The sequence below is a fragment of the Coffea eugenioides genome, chromosome 5 (genome assembly GCF_003713205.1).
Source record: "Coffea eugenioides isolate CCC68of chromosome 5, Ceug_1.0, whole genome shotgun sequence".
NCBI lineage: Eukaryota > Viridiplantae > Streptophyta > Magnoliopsida > Gentianales > Rubiaceae > Coffea > Coffea eugenioides.
Genome location: NC_040039.1, coordinates 1,357,486 through 1,363,681, shown reverse-complemented (window position 1 = coordinate 1,363,681; position 6,196 = coordinate 1,357,486).

Genomic DNA, 6,196 nt, shown 5'->3' with positions numbered 1-6,196 from the left:
GTTTCCGAAAAAAAAAAAAAAAAAAAAGATAGTATGATAAGATTTTAACAGCAAAAATTGTTAAAAAAAAGGGATTCTTTGCCGTACTATTCGACCCATAATCCGAGGGGGGTAAGGTGGGATCAACTCCATGGCACAGAGAGGCAAAGTGCCATTCATCGCCTAATAGATAAATCCTTCTCTCAGTTAAAAGCCACATTGGTTTGCATCTATCAATTTGAAAAAAAAAAAACTAATTTAAGAGGCAATATTTTAAGTTATTTAAGGAATAAAAATGTTGAAAAAGCATATTAATAGAAAACTTGTCAAAATGGAAACTTACATGAACTCAACTTTGGTCTACAATATTTTTTTTTGTTTTTACAATTCTTTTCTTAATATTCTTTTTAACTTTAGTGCTGTCAATTTACTTCATGGCCCAAAGGCAAAAAAAAAACAAAGACTAGTGATTGACACACGAACAATCTTTAATGCAAATTTCAAACTCATTAAGAAATGAGAGTGTGAAATTATCAGATTGGATTTCAGTGAAATGGGGATTTTAAACATTCAACGCGAAGCATCTAAGCTGGATCGCGGGCTGGATGACATTGAAATTGTGGTGAAGATAAGTTTTCAAAGTCTCTTTCATTTCAGCATACTTTATGAATAAACTTTTTTCTTGAGCACTTTATGAAAAGAATATTTTACTCAGTTTACTCACTAACTAATGATTACACAAGCACTCAACTTCCGCACATTTGCACGGGCTTAATCTTGTATTATTATTATTTTTTTTATAATAATAATAATAATATTATTATTTACTTCTTCCCGAATGTGCTAATGAGCTGGTTTAAACCTAAATGGTAAGGTGAAATCTGAGGTGATAGATTTAAAAATTTTCAAATTTGGCAATCAAATTTGAAAAACGAAAAAAAAGATCTAACACAAGAAATAGAAAACTACAAAAAGTCTCACTAGAAATCCCGCAAAATCACCATCGTCATCTTTACAGCAGCCATCGTCAACCATTCGATCTTCAAATTTACTGTCTTTGGAACAAATTTTTTTCATTAGATTTCATCATAGAGCCCAATCTTGCAGTTCACTGTGCCAGCACTGAAGTAAGCCCTCTTTTCCAAATTTTTTTTTTTGTAACTTGAAATTTGTGTGAATTAATATGCGCATCCTATGGATGTTTGGATCTTTCATTTTATTAGTCTCCTTGAATTTGTTGTCCCTTTGGTCATTCGTATGCAATTTTTTAATCACATATTCTGTTTACCTGAGGAAGTCTGAATTGTGATGAATTTTGTATTGATTCAACATCAAATTTGATTAAAGGAAAAAGGAAACTGGCCTACGATCATAGCATGTAAGCATGATGGAAAAATGCCTAAACAAAATACATTGTTGTTCACTGTTTTGTTTTCTTTGGTGTAATTGGATATTGAAAGGGTTGAAGAAAGGGGAAGGAAAATTTAGGATTGAATTGGGGTGTTTGCACTTGCAATTGATCTGTAGGTGCTTTTGTTTTCTTACAGTTGATCATGACGGATTAATTTTTTTTTTGGTATTAACCACAGGTGTCCGCATCCGTTTTACGGTCTACGACTAATTCTGTTCTAGTCACGTTGGACCCTTTGTAGGGGGAATCTCTCCCAACGTTGTTTTTTCCATCCTCATAGATTTCGAACCCGAGACCTCATGGTTAAGGGATGCAAGCCCCTTCCACTTACACCAACATTCGTTGGTGACGGATTATTACTGACGAGTTCCATGGGAATTATCTTCAGTTACAAATAGAAATAAACGGGAAGTGCTTCATAGGATGGTATCTTGAGATAGTGATTGGGAAATCACTATCCATCGCAAGTGGATTGTCAAAATTAAAGATGTAAAAGACATATAAGACTGCAGCTGGATTGTGATGGCTAATCTTATCCTATGTAGTGAAACTTCTTGATCTCGCGAAACATGTACAATCATATGTACAACCAGTTAATTTATTTGGGTCCTTGCAAGTAAATTTTCACTTCAGATTTATTGTAGTGATTGTAACATATATTTTGTGGCTTTGGAACAGATTTAACTTACCCAAAAAAAAAGAAAAATTAAATCTCCACTGCAAAGCCTTAGAGTAAATTTGAAGTTCAGTCTTTTGAACACTGCCTATCCTTTGCTTTCATATTGTACTCCTTTTGAGTGATTTATTTAGAGCTTCTATTTGGAAATGTTCAAACCTGACAATGAGCTCTCAGTGTTATTTGAAACCATGAAAACTGCAAAGAGAAGTTGATCATGCAAAAAACTACTATAGCTGACAAGATTGGCGTTATTTGGATTGTCGGTTTTCACTTAAAAATTTTGAAATATTTTCTCAATATATTTTTCAATCACTTTTTTATGTCACATACATCATATTATTATACTATATATATTTTTTAACGAAACTCTATAAACTTACAATTCAAACTGTAACTTTTCATTGTAGTGCGTCCTTCAAAGTGACTTTCGTTTTAGTCCGTCCATTTTAAGTGATTTTAGTGCGTCCACTTCAATTCATGCACAGGAAGGACTGGTCCCAGAATTCTGTAGCAGGACAATGATTTAGGGTGGCCTGGAAAATTCTATGGAAACAAGGCAAGAATGTCACCTTTGGGGTGTCCAATAATAATGTTGGTGTCAATCAACCTCACTATTAAAAGAAGAAAAGATTGTTGATAAATCCATACATCAAATCCGTATTCAATATCTTTACTCGAAAGTTGTGCTCCCCAAGAAAGTACGAGTAAACTCTTATTCATAAATTTGCATCAACAATAGGGTTAATCACATTTTATCCCCTTAAAGAATACCCCATTTTTCAATTTACCCTCTAACCTTTAATTTTGCTCACTTAACTCCCTTTAGGACAAAATTGCCCTTGCATTATTTTGACTTTTCATTTACCTTATTTTCCTTTCTTTTATTTCTTTCTCTCTTTCTTCTTTATTTAATTCTTCTTCTTTCCCACAAAAATTTTCACCTTAATGATTGAAATTAAAAAAGAGAAATTGCAGATATCTATCTTCTCCTTAAATGATTAAAAAAATATTCAAATCACTTTCCTAAAATATAATTTTTTTAGCCTTTCAATTCTTTTACTTTTGGATTTTCTTCTTTCATTTCTAGTTTCTCATTTTATTCCCAAGAAAATATCTTAAAATGAAATTGTGACCTGATTAATAAACGTGAATGAAGGGAGAAGGTTGATTGAGGCCCTATTCATCCTCAAATTTGAGTATATATTCCAATCTATTGCCACAAAAAAAAAAATCATGCTCAGCAAAAATTATTTTAAAATATATGAATATATGTGAAATATAACTTAATCGTTTTATTAACTAAACTCAACAATAATGCTTACAAATAACAAGTTTAGAAGTTTTCTCTCAATGTCCACAACTTACCTCTCTCTTCAAGAAAACAATGAAACGGTATAGAGTATCCAACCGACTCTAGTCTCAAAGGAATAGGAAACTAACAATTGGCAGAAAAATTTTTAATTCTGAACCGACTAGGAGTATCTCTCTCCCAACATGATAAATGTAAATAACTTGCTGAACTTTAATAACCGGGACCTTAGGAAATATTTCTTTTCCACATCAACTTCTAAATTCTTCCACTCACTAAACCAACAAATAAAAAAACTTGCCACATAAGTAATTTAATTTAATAATTAGGCTTGGTTTAATTATCTACACAACCATTTGTCGGATTTCTTGGGCAATTACGTAATCAATCCAACCTTGCTAACTGTCAGCGTAGAAGGACCTTAGAAATTAAATAACAGCTTATCATGCACTGCATAAAATAGGTTTATCTGTAGAGCTCGAGCTCGTAATCAATTTGTGAGTCACACTAATCAATTTGTGGGTCTTAAAGGTTAGAAGTTAAGAGGTTATTCTGGCGAGATTTGGATTTGGGAATTTTTTTTAATTTGTTTTCTTGCCTCCCAAAGATCTTATTCTCCTTCATTTCTTTGTTTGTTATTACTTTTTTTTTTAATGAGTTTTAAGAAGTTATGGTGATAGTGGGGGATGATGATAGTGGTGATGGGATGATCAAGAGGTTGGTGTTGATAGTGTGAGATTTGGGTATGGATTATGACTTGATTTCTATTTCTGTTTGATGAATTTTTAGATATTAATTTATGCTTTTTGAAAGGGATTTTGTTTTGAGGAATATTTGTAGGGTTTAGAAATTTGACTATATTCAGAAGATGAAAATAAAGGAAGGGTATTTTTGGAGGTTTGGTAAAATTTTGAGGGTTAACAAGTATAATCACTCTCTCTTTTTTTATCAGATTTAATTTAATTTGTAAATTGTGCAAAAAATTAGAAGTTGAAGGTAATGGACTGCTAAATTTAAAGTTTGGAATGCAAGTTCCAATTGCGAAATTGTTGAGGGGTGCAACTTACAATTAACCCTATTTCTATTTTATTTTATATTATACAACTTGTTAAAGGGACAACTGTAGTATTAAGAGAAATATTTTAAAGGGATAATTTCATAAACCTCCCCTTGAGGTTTTTGATAATTTTATGTGGCTCCCTTAAGGTTTCAAAATTTACATCTACCCCCTTACCCATTTAAAATGACAATACTAACCTTAATATTTTAATAAAACTCTCTTGCTTCCATGTTTATAAAAAGGATGGATTTTATAATTTTTATAATTTATGAAAAGAGGTAAAACGGGATGAACCCCATGGTTCAGGGGAACAAAGTGCCATTCATCCGCTAATAGATAAATCCTTCTCTTTCTTCCTTAAAAGCCATGTTGATTCAGTGACAGGGCGTCAACTAATTAAAAATAAATAACTACTCCAGAAAATACGAACTTGTTTGCAGCAATGAGTAGGATTGTCTCCACAAGATAGAGTTGATTTATTTTCTTCCAAAGCAATGAATAAAAAGGGGGATTTTGGAGAATTAAACTAACTAATTAACTTAAACACAAATAAACATGCAAAGAAAATTAACTAAGAATAAACCAATAATAATAGAGTTCTAGCCAAAGGAATAATCTTAGGATTGGTTCCTATAATTGATCACTAAAGCAAAGATGAATTCAAATATTAGTGAACAAATAGGTTATAATTATCATTAAACTTTGGCAATCAATCTTTCCTTACTTTATCGATAATCAGAGTATGGCCACTAACTACTTCTCTAACTAAAAGATAATCCTAGGTACAACCATAGAATTAAATCTTTTATCAGCATCAAGAATTAAAAAAGCCTAATTCGAATCAACAAACATGTTGCGAGAGTTCATTTAAATTATATCATATATTTTCCTGATATAGATCCAATTATGCTAGTCAACACAAATATTAAAACAGACAAACAATTACGAATTTAATTGTTTCAATTGGCAGCAGACTATTGTAAATAATTAAATATTGGCCACTTATTTAATTACACACAATAATCATCATACATGTAATACAGGAAGTATAAAAATACCCACGAATAGATGAAACAGTAAACTTAAATTAGATATCATAATTGTTTGTAGAACCAAGGCTTCGATTATCCTCTAACTAGAAAGAAAATTTAGCCACTTCTTATGGAGAAAATGCAGCGGAGAAAACTAGGTTTTTGTCTTGAGAGAAGAAAAAAGAAAAACCACCTAACTACGATGACAAAGTGTAGAGAGAGTTTGGGAATTAAATATCGATATTCTCGCCCTAACAATCTATATGATAATCTCCTAAAAATTATTCCAATAAAAGGAATTATCTTCCATACTGGAATAATCTATTTTCGTAGATAATGATATAATAATATCCTTACTAACTAGTTGCCATCCAAAAATAAAAAGTTTTCAAGGCTGCAGAGAAATCAATCAATTATTCTCTTTAATTGTTGAAATTAATCTCAGGTCCCACAACTTCTGAATTTCCTAGGCTCTTTAAGACGCGCCCATACTTTATAGCAAATAGACTTTTCAGCAACTCTTTTTAGTCCTCTTTCATCCCAAATTCTTATGACATCACTAAAACACAAAATATAAGTAAAATCCACAAAATAACACAATAATCTACTAAAATGAAAGGAGAATCGACACAAACTATATCTCGATTAGGCACACAATCATTTAGTGACACATGATGATGTAAGTAATATTACATTATTATGATGATATATGTGGCTCTTGAGTATG